This window comes from Gavia stellata, chromosome 5, assembly GCF_030936135.1.
Source record: "Gavia stellata isolate bGavSte3 chromosome 5, bGavSte3.hap2, whole genome shotgun sequence".
NCBI classification, from domain to species: Eukaryota; Metazoa; Chordata; class Aves; order Gaviiformes; family Gaviidae; genus Gavia; species Gavia stellata.
The window spans coordinates 28,369,571-28,386,799 of NC_082598.1; positions in this window are offsets into that span (position 1 = coordinate 28,369,571).

A 17,229-nucleotide genomic window follows, 5' to 3' on the forward strand; every position below is an offset into this window, starting at 1 on the left:
AATGGTGTTTCTATCTCTATCTTTGCAATACTTCTGTGCACTGAGTGTGCTTACAGGTTGTTGTCAACTCTAATGATAAGAAAGAGAACAGACAATCCAGCTCATTTTAGCTTTTTTTTGCTTTTCCACCCAAAAGGGGTAGTTAGTATTTTCAGAGTCACAAACAGGTCTTTCAACCAGGACACTAAAAGCTGTGGAAAGAGAGAAGCAATGTTAAAATAAGAAGCTTAATTCTTCACATTTCAAATGTTTAACTGTATTTTTGGTTTGGGGTGTTTTGTTTTTTTTTTTTTTTTTTGCATTATGCTTCTTTCCAAGAAGTCTAAAAGATTTGTAATGGCCATTATCTGACAAGACATTAAAAAGCCTATCCCTATAGTCAAAGCTTCAAATCTCTAACATTGTAGAGTGAAAGGTTCACATAGACTGTTGTGTGAAATGCAAACCTTTCCTGGAAAATGAATATGATTCAGGGATATTAGTAAGCTGAAATTCACAAAATCCCAGACAGCAAGACGTTTGTTCTGGTGTGGAGAATTATTAATTTACTGAAGTTCTGACAGCATATTAATGTTATGTATAAAACACAGGGTACATCTGAAACCCAAGGAGTATGCAAATCATAAAGGCAGATGGGAAAAAAAAATCAATGACATCCTCTACAATACAATTAGGAGATAGGGTTTAACATAAGCATATAAAGAATTCGAGCATACTCTTTTCCTTTTCCCTGAATAATGCAGCTACAGTTAAAACTTCCCAAGCTCTCAATTTTAAGCTACCGAGTATACCTGAGAAAGAAACAGGAGACTAGTTCAAAATGAAATTATGACCAGTTTTTATACTGCAAGACAACAGATGGTAAAATCTACTTCATACTATGAATTTCTTGTTCTAGGCCAGTAGCAGACCTTATTATACAGTTGTCTTTCAAGAAGTGCTATCTACAATATCATAGCTAAAAAGGAAAGTTACCAAGGCCACGATGCCACAGTAGCGTGCTCAGAAATACCATCTATAAACAGAAAACACCAGGAGCTTATTTTTCCTTGGCTGAGACTCCTGTGCCATTTCTAGAGCTAATAAATAGGTCTCCATGACATTTTGCAGGAAGGAAAACACTGAATTGAAGACTCTTTAGAGCTGCATTTTGTGGAAACCTCTTTAATTCACACCACCTTTGCTCTCTTTGTTATCATCCTTGCTTGGAATATCAAAATGAATCCATATTGGCATTCATGACAGATATTAGGTAACTTGATGAAAGAGATAACATGACATGATGCCTCTTGTAACAAGAGCCTGAACTCAGTGATGTAGAAAGTCCCTTGCAACAAAGTGCCTGTACATATGCATTCACTCAAGCCAGGCTTTTTTTCCTTACCTAGGAAAAGGCTGAAGTATATACTTAATTCAAAGGATGCAAGCTGAGAGGTGGGAAAGGGAAGAAGAAGGATAAATTAGGGTTTTTTTGCCCAAAATAATTCATATTTATGTCAAAAAGGAATATCTGAGTGTAGTACAATAAATCCTACACACGTTCCTGTTTAGAAAAAGAAAATCTCAGTGAGGCATGTCATTAAAGTTAAATATTAAATAGAAATTACTAGTATGCACTTTAATTTTTTGATCCCTTTAGGAAAACAGTCACAGACACCTTCCAAGATAAATGTTCAAACTTCTTATTTCTTATGATTTATTTCCTACTTTTTGTGATCGTAAAGTAAAGGTAAAGGTTTATTCAATTTTTTTTTTTTTTTTAATTTAGGTAGAATACTGTAGTGCTGAAATATGCAGACCACTTCAGAAAAAAATTGCTATGTAAAAATAATTTCATTCTTCTTTGAGCTCAGAATGAAGATGGATGATAGCTGTAAGTACATTACTTTGCAATAAAAGAAGTAAAGTAGAGGCTATTAAGAGAATTTTATGAACTTACCTGATTAATAGAAAACATTTGATAATATGCACTTTAGTGTTCTATTAGAAGAAAGTAATCCTTTTTGACTGAAAATCTGCCTTTTTATTTTTCATGCCTTTTTCTATCACCTTCAAGGCTTTGCAAAGCAGTGAAGTTCACATTTTGCAATCTTAACAATTATCAGTTTTAAATGATTTGGGGGAAAAAATGCAACACACGATCCCAACAAGATCTGCTTTTTCCTGTGTGGCTATGTATATGTCTGTGTATATATATGTGTCTCTGTGTGTGGGTGGTGGGGGTGATTGTAGCATTTGAGCTGACAATGTACCCTGTAGAGCTAAAGATGCCTGGTGTTCTTTTAAATTGCTTATGACTTAGCCAAAACTGAAATGTTTGGACTGAAATGTTCCACAGTAGGTTTATGCATCAGACAGAATCTTACTCAAAACATTCAGACAAAATAGTTCAGCTATTTCAGAAAATGAGACTAGGCAAAGTATGTTGTTTTACCAGTGTTAAAGAACATTAGAGAACAGTGTCTTGCAAAAGCTGGAACACAACCCAGAAGCTGTTAGTTATGCCATCTCTCTCTGGCAGCAAGTAGCAGTAAAGCCAGCTGCTGAGTGAATGTCTCCTTTGCTTTCTGATCCACATAGAGAAAAGTGGAATATTTTTGCTACCAGACCAGGAGTGATGGTGCTGCAGGTTAGTTATATAAATGTTGCAGCTGTGCCCCACAATTAGGACATTTCATTTTAAATACAAGTTATGAGAAAGTGTAGAGAAGGTGAAACCAACACCTCCCTGTTAAACTGTAGTTAAAATTACAAGTCAAGTGACAGAAGAGAGCAATTGCTGAAATTTCCACCCATACTCCTGCGTCATGGTGTTGTCCCTATTAGATGATGATAGACTTCCTTTTTTTTTTCCTTTCCAGAAGACCCTTGTTTCATCCAATGATTAGTTGTTCAGTTACTAAATATTTGTTCTTTTCACTATGTAATGTAATGGAACATTGTTGGACGATGTATCTCAGATCTTTATTTTATTAGACCAGCTTTGAAAACTGTCCAAGGATGATATGTGAATTTAAAACTTATTTGTATTAATAATGCGGGTCCTTATTGAACCTTGAGGTGCAGATGTTTGGGGCATGTTCATTCTGGATACCTTCTGGCACGGTCCTGGGCTTGACCTCTCACCCTTAAACTCTTAGAGCACTCTTGGCCCTTGCAGTCCCCCATACACATTTGTTATACTATCTCTATTTCTTGTAAAAGAGGAAACTTGTCAGGGAAACCTCATACAGGGACCAGACCCAAATGCTTGGACTTCTCAGTCACCAAGGTTTGTCAGTTCCTGTACCTGAGAATACACAGAGGTCAAGACGATGAGTCCATAGCTCATTGGCTCAGGCTGTAGGGATGGTCTGATGGAGCAGAAAGGTTACTTCCCCACCTTAACCTCCTAAGCCACAAGGTACTGCTCTTCCCTCTTATTTTGTCTGATGAATGAATTCCCTCTTAGAAGGAGTTCTGCAGGCCTGAAATCACGATGATTCACCAGGGACAGGGACAGACAACTGCCACAAAGAGGGAGCAGAAGGAAGGGACTGTGCTCAAATTTGTGTTTGGGGGGAATGTAAGAGCAAGGCAGCAGATAAAAAACAGTAGAGTACATAAAAGCAATTGTTATAAGTGCCATACATGTTATTCCTTGCAAGGTCCTGGGAAAGGCATCTGCTTGCCTCTCCCACAAAATCTTTAGACAAGAAAATACACTCCATAACTATGTAGACATCTAGAAACTACTCAAAAATACACTAAAAGCAGATTCCTTATGGGGACCCAAATGACAGAGAAGGTCACAGCTCACTCTGTCTTTAATGTAAAAATCCAATCTGTCTCCCTAAAAATTGTTCCTGGTGTGGGATATGGGTTCACAGCCTGAGACAGGTCCAGGCAGGACTCAGGTACAGGATGGTCCAAACTGCCTCAGGGGATGCATAGAAGGGTGGAGTGGTCATCATCAGCAATGTCATCTTCCCTTGCTGTGCCAAACATGACGCTGTCATGGCATCCAGACTGCATACTAGGAGCTGGACTGTGGCTGGTGAGAGACTTTGGCCCTAAGGACATAGTAGACCTCCACAACAAGGCAGAGTTATGCCATTTTGCCACCTTATTCTCCATGCAGTCCCAGTAACTTGACTAGGCCTGGTAAAGTAAAGAAATACTAGTGTAAAGACCTTTTAGCCATATTCTGCATCTTAATACTACCCTTCAACCTTCCTGGGCTGAGCCCATTCTCTAGTGCATGGCAAAACTCTCACTAACTTCAGTCGAACCCCAGAAGTAAATGGCTGTGGGAGAGAGACTGCTCGTCATTTAGGGCAGTGAGACATGATTATTCCCTTCCAGATGAGTTTGCATCAGTCATCACTACTAAGTCTGGAGCTGGCTTCTAGCTGACAAATTCATACGTAACTCCCTACACAGATGCTGGGACCCAACAGAAGCTGTGTGCACTACTGCCTCTGTTTGCAAAATGTTGTGTCCTAATTAAACACCACAAAATCCACCAAGGGTTTTGTTAAGCAACCTGTCAATTACCAAAGAATAGGTGTAGCTCTGTTTCAGACTATAGTCCCTCTGTCAATAGCTCTGCCTCCAACCAGGTAAGGCAGCAGCATCCAACAAAGCTGCATTTATCATAGAATCATAGAATAGTTTGGATTGGAAGGGACCTTTAAAGGTCATCTAGTCCAACACCCTTGCAATGAGCAGGGACATCTTCAACTAGATCAGACTGCTCAGAGCCCCATCCAACCTGACCTTGAATGTTTCCAGGGCTGGGGCATCTACCACCTTTCTGGGCAACCTGTGCCAGTCTTTCACCGCCCTCATTGTGAAATTTTTTTTTCCTTATAGCTAGTCTAAATCTACCTGCTTTTAGTTTAAAGCCATTACCCCTTGTCCTATTGCAACAAGCCCTGCTAAAAAGTTTGTCCCCATCTTTCTTATAAGCCCCCTTTAACTGGAAAGGCTGCAATAGGGTCTCCATGGAGCCTTCTCTTCTCTAGGCTGAACAACCCCAACTCTCTCAGCCTTTCCCCATAGGTGAGGTGTTCCATCCCTCTGATCATTTTTGTGGCTCTCCTCTGGACCCGCTCCAACAGGTCCATGTCTTTCCTGTGCTGAGGACTCCAGAGCTGAATGCAGTATTCCAGGTGAGGTCTCACCAGAGCGGAGTAGAGGGGCAGAATTATCTCCCTCGACCTGATGGCCATGATTCTTTTGATGCAGCCCAGGAAAGCAAAGTATTTTTGAAATCTGTTTGGCACATTATGAGGCAGGTGTGATTTCACTGGAAAGCAATACCAAGATAATAGTCACTATAAAAGTTTATCAGCCAAACTGATAATTGGTACTTGCAACTGCCATAGTAAGTCTGCTAGTGTTTACATTTTTATCTTGTATTAAAGACTGCTTCTTTTGAACTAAAAATATAATTAGTGACTAATAAAAGAGCATATTAGATTCTTCACAGTGTAAATTGATATGGTACAAATTAACTGAGCTGTGTCAACTGAGGTTCAGGCTTGAGTTTATGGGATAGTGAGGGAATTTGCAGACCACATCAAAAGAAACTCTGATAATATCAAAATAACTGAAAATTCATAAGCAAATCTTGTAAATTCTTTTGCTCTCTATATAGTTCTTTTAAAATTCAGATGGAAAGATAATTAAGATAATGTATCTAAATATAGAGGACATTTATGACTGGAAGCAGAACTGGTGATTTATTTTATTATTATATGTTATTCAGATTGCTTAATTGGATTCAAATTCTTTCCTATTAAATTTATTATATTTGACATTCCATATGTATAACAAATCTTTTCCCATGGAATTTTTATTCATTGACCGTTATGAATTGTCTTGTATTTTTTAATAAGATTACTGTTAAAATATAATTTTGGATGTGTGCAAAATTATCCCTATCCACATCCCGTATTCAATCCAGTTTGCAGGTACTAGACACTTAAACAGTGGCACAGCACTTTAGAATCAATCATAGAATCATTTAGGTTGGAAAAGACCTTTAAGATCATCGAGTCCAACCGTAAACCTAACACTGCTAAGTCCACCACTAAACCATGTCCCTAAGTGCCACGTCTACATGTATTTTAAATACCTCCAGGGATGGTGACTCAACCACTTCCCTGGGCAGCCTGTTCCAGTGCTTGATAAACGTTTCAGTGAAAAATTTTTTCCTAATATCCAATCTAAACCTCCCCTGGCACAACTTGTGGCCATTTCTTCTTGTCCTATCACTTGTTACCTGGGAAATGAGACCGACACCCACCTCTCTACAACCTCCTTTCAGGTAGCTGTAGAGAGCAATAAGGTCTCCGTTCAGCCTCCTCTTCTCTGGGCTAAACAACGCCAGTTCCCTCAGCTGCTCCCCGTAAGGCTTGTGCTCTAGACCCTTCACCAGCCTGTTTGCTCTTCCTTGGACATGAAAAGCAGTTTGTTATTATCTACTAATGTTTGACAATGATAAAGGGCCAAATGTTTCTTTCAGCTTATGAAAACAGAAAGAAGGCCAAACGAGAAATATTCAGTCCACAGTATTGGTCTTATGCTTTCAGCCTGGTGGAAAGACAAATACTATTCAAATTAGACTGGAACAGACTACCTATTTACAGTTCTGAGAAGACACTGGAAATAATAAACACCATCTTTCTTACCTCACAGTAGGAAATCAATGGAACTTAATAGGCACATGGTACTTCAGGACCCAGCCTGCCAAGGGTGAGGACTGTGCAGGATCTCAGGGTTGTAACATACATGGTCCTGAGCTTTAATCAGCTATCAGAGTTCTGCAAAACCTGAAAGCTGAATAATTTTCTTATTAAGTGGAAATCAGCAAACTGTGCCACATACAAATTACAGACACCATGAGAATGGAGAGAAGACAAGCTATGAAGAACAGCACTTCTGTGAAAACCTGCCCCAGAAAAAAAATTTGAGGACTAAGGTTAGGTGAGGAAAGGGGAAGAATGGGTCTTCTGGATTAGCATGTGTATGCACGTACCTATGTCTGTCTCTGGGTACAGTCAATTGGAAGATCAGAATTTATTTGGTTTTTCTTGAGGCATAGAATTAGCAGAAAAAATTGTACATGATAGATGCAACAAATTTCATTTTTGTCAAGTGTAAAATACTATTTTCTACTCTATTTTGGTGAACAACACTTCTGAAAGGCAACAAAGGTGTGAGTGCTGACTTAGAAAACACCTAAGAGATGTAGCATAGACAATTCTGATATGGTCTCACCTTAAGAAATTGTTCCAAAATGTGTCACTTACCAATGACCCAGGGCTGGGCTAATTGGGCATAAACCCCCAAAACTCAGAAAAAAACAGGGAATGCAGAAAGATGCCTCCAAACCATTCTACAGATAACAGTGCATCAAGCACTGTAGCATTTGTCCCTAATTAGGTCAGCATCCCACAGCATGAGGAGTGCAGATCTTACCCTGACTCATTGCACTTCAGTGACCTTTCAAATCAGTGGAGAATGTACTCATGCCTTTTACCAGATAAATAACTTGCATTGCGTTTTCAAACAGCTCATCCTTCTATATTACGTTTTGGAATTCAAAAAGCTTAAATTACTGTCTTCTCCTGTATTTTATTTTTTTTTTTTATCTCTTTGTTGCCTGGCTAAGGGAAAAGAACATAGTGAAGTGCTATGAAGACTGGTCTTTTCAATGTTTTCGCCTAACCAGAAAGTAAAGATCCAAGAGCGTTACTGAGTTATACCTAAGCCACTATTGAGCTTTTGCAGTCTTTTCTTCCAGATCCTCAGATGCTCTAAAAGTTTTGCCCCAGGTAGCTTGACAGCTCTGTCCTGATTTAGGTATGGGAAGAAGTGGGATCCACTTGACCAAGTGGGGTAACAACATGTTTGCCAAGAAGCTTGCCATCTTGTTGAGGAGGCCTTTAACTGTGTCTTGCTGGGGCCTGGTGATAGCACCTTGTGATTAAGCGCTTGAATGGAGGTCAGAGGTGGTAAATAAATGAGGCAGGATAATGGGAGATACAGATCCCCCAGAATAAACAAGATGGGTCAAAAAGGGGCCCACCTCAAGTGCCTATGCACAAACGCACACAGCCTGGGAAACAAACAGGAGGAGCTGGGGCGCTGTATGCAGACGCAGGACTCTGACACCACTGCAATAACTCAGAAGTAGTGGGACAGCTTATGTGACAGGAGGTCTGTGATAGGTGCTATGGGCTTTGTAGAAAATACGGATAGGGAAAAAAAGGGTGTGGGTTGCCATTTTCATGAAGGAGGAGCTCGAAGTTATGGAAGTGAGTAATGAGAAATAGGAGCTGGCCCTATACATGCCTATTCTGTTACTGTTTTCCTTACGCTTTATACTGCAAGATCTTTCTTTCCTCAGGTTTTTGAAGCTATGTCAATGTGCTGTTCACCAACAGCCCGCAGTGAAAAATTATACACAATACGATATGAAATAAATTAACACAGATGTGCTTCTGAGGGTGGTATCGTTATCCCATCATAAAAACTCTGTATGGTAATTGTATGGTGTTTGGAATTCCATTTTGACATAGTATAAAAATCAGATTGCAGCAATAAACTTTTACTTGTTATCTGCTTCTACATTTTAAAGATATATTTTAAAATATATAATCTTTTCTTTTTGTTTGTGCTGCTCAAACCAGTTTGTGACCTAGGTACAAGAGAATTGGATCCATTTGCTCCAGGGTGAATGAACTCTTTATCTCTTACTGCTATTTTTATTCTTGATTTATTTTCCCCCCTCAGAGGGGTTTACTTAACAACTTAATCCAGCAGGTTTTAGTCTGTGAGACAGAGACCTCTGAGGGGAAGTTAACTAATAAACTGTTTATATAAAAATTGAGATTATTGCCAATAAGCTAAATTTTGCTGTATAGTAGTCCATCATCTTCAATAGAGCATGTGTAAAATTTTATGAACTGAAATATGCTTTGATTTGGTACCTTAATTAGTACTTTTCTTAGTAGCATTCACAATCTTATTTTAGAACAAGACAATAATAAGAGCAATAGTAATAGGAATAGTAATAGCAACAGTAGTTGCTAGCTGTACTAATATTACTACCACTACAACTAATAATATTATATTGGCTGTCATGTTTTCCTGAAGTCAGAAATCAGGATTTGAACTGGCAGTTCTCCACTGATTTCGGAACTACTCTGATTTCTACTAGCTGAGGATCTGTCCCAAAACTTCACAGTCAATTCCAAGTTCTTCACTTATTACTCATTTGCATAGTACCTTGCACTGAAGTCAGCAGATATAAAAAATGTGGAGTTTGTCTCTCATCATGCTGCTGTTGATCACAACAGGCAAAACAAACTTCTGATACGCTTTTACCCTCAGACAAGTGCCTGTGACTCGACACCAAGTAGCGAATATAAAATATGTCTGCTGTTTTTGAAGTCAGGCATAATGTCTACTTCTTGTATTTTAATAAAGATAGTATACATACTAAATTAGCCAAATATTTTTTATTAGAACAATAATGTTATCACAGTATAGTACTGCATTATGAGGCCTGTGATTCTCCTGTCATTCACACAAATGCAAAGACATCTAATGAATTAAATAGAATTACACTACCTTATCATAAATAAAACTAAAAATATAATCATGCTCCACAAACAAAAAAGCATCATGACTTACTGTATCGTGTAAAATTCAAAAGACACAGAATGTTTTTATATTGATCTCAGAAAATGCAAGCAAATAACACTTAGACAAGTACAATGTAAGCGTACAAGAAAGCAGGACAGGGAAAAAAGATTTTTCTAAAACAGTTAACAGTGTTTTCTCTCTCTTCCCAATGACCTGAAGCAAAATTTCTCACTGCACTTAAATTGGAATGAAAACATATGTATTTTAAAAGCTTGAAGATTTTTTGTCACAATGGCGTTTGCATTCAAAGATTTCTTTATGAATTTCTACATTACACATACTCTCTGGAAGTCTAGTGTTAATATAGTGATATTAATGTTGTGTTGCAGATGAACAGTATGTAGTATTCTGGATGTCATTCTGGAGTGTTTTCCTCAAGGCTTTACTGACTGATGTGAAACTCTGGGTTAAACTCACCTACCTTCTACTGAAGTAATTGAAACAGTGGAACAATCAGCACAACACTGTGAGAAAAGCCAGAAAAAGTTCCTCTGCCAGGATGTGAGAACTCTGAGTCATGACCACAAGTTGTACAATCAAAGTGTTTGGGTCAGAAAACACGTGCATGTCAATAATCTCATTGTGAGCTATCCTGAGATGACTCTGTGTGTGCATAAAGCTATATAGATACATGCACAGCAGTCTGGAGAACAAGCTGTGGCATCCTTGAAGTGTTCTTTGAAGTAAGGATAGATATTTAGAGAACTGCAAGCAGAAATAAATACTATTGACCCATTAACCTTAGTATTTAAGCCAAAATTTAAGCCAATTCAATCAACTTTTTGATAGAGTACGAGAGTCTTAAAGTTGTGAGGTGAGTTTAGCACAGTCTTGGATCTTTTTTACACCTGCAATTTGACTAAATAACACACAATACATGCTGACCAAGGCATGTAAGTGTTCCTGCAGAACCTGAATGACATTGGCTTCTTCTCCCACAGAAAAAGTTTACTGTTCCCCAGCTAGCAGCTGTGCTCAGGTACAAGAACCACTATCCCTTTTCCAGATCCTATTTTGATATTTGTTATTGCAACTCATGGATTTCTTGTTGTGCATATACATGCTTGTTGCTGCCCTTGAGAAGATCTTAGTCTCCATAGTACTTTGCGGCAGAACTCCACTGCTAATTGTGTAGGAAATATTTTCACTTCTCAGCATTGATTTTCCCACCTTTCCCTCTCACTGAAGTCTCTTTATTTCTCTGTTATGGAAAAAGATGAATTTAAGTTCCTTAGCTGCCTTCTCTATCATGGCCCATTTTGTCTTTCTTTTCTGTGAATTAAACACTTTGTCTTTTCAGTCCCTACTGCTAGGAGAGCCTTCCCACGCCCCTATCTTCTCATAATTATATGTCAGAAAGAAAGTCCCTTGGGGTGATAAGCCGAATGGACCAGCATTATCTAAGGAGAAGAAAGAGTTAATGAAATGAGACACAGGGTTACACACTTAAAATAAGTTTTATATTTCCATCTCTTTTCTATTTTTTTAATTACAAATTTTAAATATCATTGCAGTATAAAATAATTAACAAAAACTAATGCTTTTTTAAACTGAAAAAGACCCCTCCTAAGGCAACATTGAAGTTCTTGAGTTGAATAAGTGCTCTGGGCTATAACAACATTTATTCTTGCATTTAACTCAAGAAGAAATTTTCTAGCCCTTTACAACAGAAACAAAATGAAAGAGTTTGTTGTGATTACTTCGTATGTGGCTTTAAACCTGAATATAGTAAATGTTAAGACTGGTTATTTTATAAAGTGACTAAAAATTCAATATTTAAAAACAGTGATTAAAAATTCTTCAATTTTAAGCACAAAATGAAATTTATATAGCTTTTAAAACTTTCAAATACCCCACAGGTACACTAGATTTATGTGCAATTTAGCCTGAATTTCTCCTTGCGACTAGAATATATTCATCCTTCACTCAATTATCCATCAAATCACATATCTCCAATACTGAATCACTTTTCTTATCAAATTACTTACATCACCTATCAAATCGAATTATCTACATCTTGAATATACTACAAACTCCCTATCATTATTTAGAACACCAGCTATGAAATGATATTGTGTATCTCTCAGTAAGTGATTAGATTAGAAAAGGTATATGGCATACTTGATAGTAATATAATTCAATACAGTTTTTATAATGTAATATGTGGTTTGCCAAAGTAGAACTTCCTTGACACTTTCAGAAATTGTAGATTTTTAAGCCTTCTTATTATCTCATTAAAGGATTATTGTTCCTGGCAATTCCTGATGGATACTGGGAACTGCATATTGGTAAAATGGTCATGATTCATGAGATACTTTGTGAAATTGTTGGGGTTCTGTAGGTCAAAATAAATGACCATAATTGCCCCTTTTCAATTTAAAAAATATGACTGTTTAAAAAACAATTTTAAAATATGAATTCAAATAAAAGCCATCAATTGCCTTGGACAATACTTGCACTGATTTCCACTTTTATTTCTTTCCATAATCATATACATGAATTCTTCCTCACTTCTTCAAGAACGTTTCTGAAGAGGAAATATGAATACTGTTATGGCAAGAAGTGTTCATGCAAATATGTGTCTGCATAAATGTTTATACTATTAATATCTTTCAAGGTCTGTTCCTATTCATAAATATTCAATAAGGAAGCAGCACACGGAGTCCTTCAGGAAGAGTAAATACTTGAAATAACTATTGCAGTGAGGAATTCATGAAAACTGTAATGCATCTCCATGAAAGAGTTGCAGAATAAATTTCAGTAAAGAAGAATCCTGAAGATAAAAACTCCTGTTGATTGCTTCCCCAAACAGAAGACTGCGATGGATACATTTGTTAAATTAGCAACTGTTCTACAATGAAACAATTTGTTGAGTATTCAAAATATCAGTAAAAATGTAGTCCCTGTTCTACTGATAGAATTCTAAAGAAAAATGCTTGTAAAGCATCAGACTCCTCCAGCTGGAGTGGCTTAGAGGAGACATGACAGAGGTCTACAAAACCTTTAGCGTGCACATACTGTGGGTACAAAAAGTATACAATAGTTCAAGGGGAGATTGGACAAGTATTTTGAAGAGTGATCTGTTGTCACTAAACTGAAAAAACACATCAGGCTCATGATATTCCTTTGGCAGAAAATAGTAAGATCTGGGAAAGTATACAGGGAAATGCTATATCCACTTTCCTATCCTTATTCTTTCTCCAGCACCCACTGCTGGAGACAGCATCCTGTGCTTGGTGGACCTTGTCTGAACGGCTGCTCTTGCACTCTAAGGGGACTTTTTTTTGATAACTGTTTGGTATCAGGCAAGCTACCAGCAAAAGAGCCAATTTGGAAAGATTTTCTCTTTTTACTATGTAGAAAGTGGACAGGAGTAAAAGTTGAAGAAAAATGACCCAGTTTTTGTCCTAGTTCTAGTGATGTGAGTTAATCTGAACCTCATTAAAGGCCTGCTCTTGATGTCTAACTGAAATACATTGAAATATATATGGTAACTACTGTGGGTTTGAATCAGGTCTAAGTTGGTTATAAAGAATTCCATTCTGTTTACAATGGAAATTTTAAAGAGCTCTCAGTTCTTGCTTAATATTTTCCTCACTGAGAAAAAAACTAACAGGGTTAATATCCCATGGAAGGCAACCAGAATGCACCTTGAAAACTCTTCTCAGTCATTAAATGAAGAGAGACTGGGGTGTAGGTACCCCTGACATTTGTCCCTCTGTCAATATCTGTGATCAGAAGATAAAGACTTGAAAACCAAAATTTAGTCTTTGGAGATTAGGTTATATTTTGAATTATATATATGCTAAGGGATAGGTGGTTTGTTTGCTCTTCAGAATATTGCACAAGACTGAAAGCCATACACAGTTCATCTTCCTGGTTATGAAGGTCCACAGTGATTCTTGCTTCTGTTTCCCATTGGGGAATCTGGGCTGACAAAAAATTGCAGGCCTACAATGTTTAGATAGCTAATGTTTATACACTGATTTGAAAATTATTTTAAACTAGTGCTGCTTCTTTTTGTTTATAGAATCTCTTCAAGTGTATTCTGATTTCTCAGTTTGATTTTTAATGAAACTTAGGAGTCATGTTTGTCACTAATTCTTAGACTATGGATTTTAGAAAAACAGTTTATCGTCAATATACATTCTGCTTCTCTTTATTTTTATGTAGACACCTGGGCCACATTTCTTGTCTGGATGCAGTCTTCCTGGAATAATGCTTCTGATGTAAATACTAGTTTTTCCACATTCTAAATTCTGTTTCAGAAAGTATTTCCTACTAGTGACTCAAAATCCAATTTTCATAGACATTACTGTTAACTGACTCATTTAGAGTGTATGTACATAATTAATACTGTACAGAATGCCACATGATCAGTTAAAGTAAATCATTACTTTAAATGAATATTAATTAAAATATTTTTTCATGCTGTGTTCCCTCAGCTGAATTCAGAGTAACTCACAGAGTAAAGAACAATAAGTAGCAACCTGTAGTTATTATAAATCACATACAGCTTCAACCCTGAGAGAGAAACACTGGTCACAGAATCCAGGTTACCCCACTATTCTTTCCAAAATCTATTTTGAAATGTACTTGCCCCTTTTGAGTAATTGTCAAAAGGAAGACAAAATTCATTCACCTAAAAAATGTTATGTTGAAGACTGCAAAAATTTCCTGTCCCGTGAAGTTAAGTGACCTTTGGGAATATTTCTTTGTGAGGGACAAAAGAAGATGGGAAAAATATGTTTTGAAAACATAGAAACATTTAGGTTGGAAAAGACCTTTAAGATCATCACGTCCAACCATTAACCTAATACTGTTAAGTCCACCAATAAACCATGGCCTTAAGTGCCTCACCCACATGTCTTTTAAATGCTTTCAGGGATGGTGACTCCACCACCTCCCTGGGCAGCCTGTTCCAGTGCTTGACAACCCTTTCACTCAAGACATTTTTCCTAATATCCAATCTAAACTTTCCCTGGTGCAACTTGAGGCCATTTCCTCTTGTCCTGTCACTTGGGAGAAGAGACCAACACCCACCTCTCTGCAACCCCCTTTCAGGTAGTTGTAGAGAGCAAGAAGGTCTCCCCTCAGCCTCCTCTTCTCCAGGCTGAACAACCCCAGTTCCCTCAGCTGCTCCTCATAAGACTTGTGCTCCAGACCCCTCACCAGCTTCATCTCCCTTCTCTGGACACGCTCCAGCACCTCAATGTCTTTCTTGTAGTGAGGGGCCCAAAACTGAACACAGTATTCGAGGTGCGGCCTTACCAGAGCCGAGTACAGAGGCACGATCACCTCCCTGCTCCTGCTGGCCACACCATTTCTGATACAGGCCAGGATGCCATTGGCCTTCTCGGCCACCTGGGCACACTGCTGGCTCATACTCAGCCGGCTGTCAATCAACACCCCCAGGTCCTTTTCTGCAGGGCAGCTTTCCAGCCACTTTTCCCCAAGCCTGTAGCGTTGCCTGGGGTTGTTGTGACCCAAGTGCAGGACCCGGCACTTGGCCTTGTTGAACCTCATCCAATTGGCCTGGGCCCATCGATCCAGCCTGTCCAGATCCCTCTGCAGAGCCTTCCTACCCTCGAGCTGATCAACACTCCCACCCAACTTGGTGTCATCTGCAAACTTGCTGAGGGTGCACTCAATCCCCTCATCCATATCGTCGATAAGTATATTAAACAAGACCGGTCCCAAAACAGCCCTGGGGGACTCCGCTTGTAACCGGCCACCAACTGGATTTAACTCCATTCACCTGAATCCTTTACGCCCAGCCATGCAGCCATTTTTTTACCCAGCAAAGAGTGCACCCATGCAAGCCATGAGCAGTCAGTTTCTCCAGAGGGTACCCACCGGATCTCTGTCTGGGAGACTGCGTCAGTCACAGTGGGTGTAGAGCTGAGAGAGGCCATGGCTTTCTGCTGGGTGGATGCCATAGCTCCCTTGTTGAGCCGGCTGGGCGTTCTGTGCTCTCCCGCTCAAATTGCTGTGCCACACCCTGGTCGCTAGTGCTCCCTAGGGCCGTTTAAATCTCCCACAGTTGCTCCTGGCAACGCCCAAGTCACGTCAGCATCACTCACAAGAGTTTCCGGCTTCTGGTGGGTCTGTCTGCTTTTCCTCGGGTTTCCCTGGCTCTTTATTACATAGAGTTTTCAGAAATTTTAAAGTCAGATAATAATAATCATGATAATACTTATAATTAATAAGAAGAATACTTGTACATAATGCTATGACCTGAACACCTCATTGTGCTTCAGAATTATAACTTAATTTAGCTTCTCAGAACAACTGTATAAAACGTACAAGAAACTTAGCTATTTTTCTGAAGAAATGTAAAGAAGTACAAGAAGAAATAAAGGTCAATAGTGTAGCTTTCTTATGGAGGTGGAAATTGCACCAACAATACATATGCCAACGGTTTGGCAACATCAGTCGGTGGGATGAGAGACCTGATTATTTTTACCTCTTCATTTCTGGATTCGTAACTCTAGTAGCTAGAAGCATACGTTATTGCGTGTTTTCAGTTTGCAGACCTAATTTTCACCTACAAAACAGACAAGCAGAACTTAACTCAGGTGAAAAAGCTACTTCTTTCTACTGCAGCTGCAAGGCCCAGAGTTATTCCCTAGGACTTCTAACTTCTACCTTCCCTTCCATATCAGAAAGAGATGCTCAGTCCACAGTACTTCCTTCCTCTGTTAAATATGTCGTAGTTTAAAAGATAATTACATCCTTTCATCTTTCAGTTTGTCCTGATTTAATTAGAGTGTGAGATTAGAAAGGATTATTTTGAAATTTGTCAATTTGTCCAGGGCAGTTTGTCCAGACAATGCAGGAAAAATGTTTAGGCAGGACCACCTGCTTGTGGAAGAAGTGGTTCAGCTCTTTCAGAGCTCTGTTTTACTGATTTTCAAGGCCTAGAGTATCCCAGACTCCTATCCGTTTCACTTACTCCTTTCCAAATATAACCTTTAAAGCCTGCTGAGATGATCCGTCAGCAGCCATTGCCTGGAATCATAGTTTTATTTGAATAAGACACTGTCTAAGACACATAAAAAAGAATTGTGAATGTCTAGCTAGACATGGATGAAGAAAAGTTGATCTAAATGTACTATTACAGACATTAAAGCCAAACATTTCTATTTTGGAAGCAATTCGCATGCTCATTTTCTAGAGATGCACGTTGATTCTTGGACTAATCAGGTGTTTCTTCCAGTTGCATCCTTCTTCATTTTTCTAACTCCTGACCTGTCAACAGAGTATTTTTATGCTGTCAGATGAGCTAGCTCTCTGATGCATTTTTGGGTCCTGATCTCCCAGTGTTAGTGGAACAGCTAATTAACTCTGGGGTTTTCCAGCTGTTTCCTTGCAAGACAAACCCACTTGGGTGAGGCTGTAGAGATTGTCTACTCCAATAAAAATAAGGTGGGTTTATGCATGCATGTATGGTATAGATGTGCCGGTAAAGCTGCACCAGATTTGGTCCCCTGGACCCTCTACTGATTTTGTACCCTTTAACATCTGCAC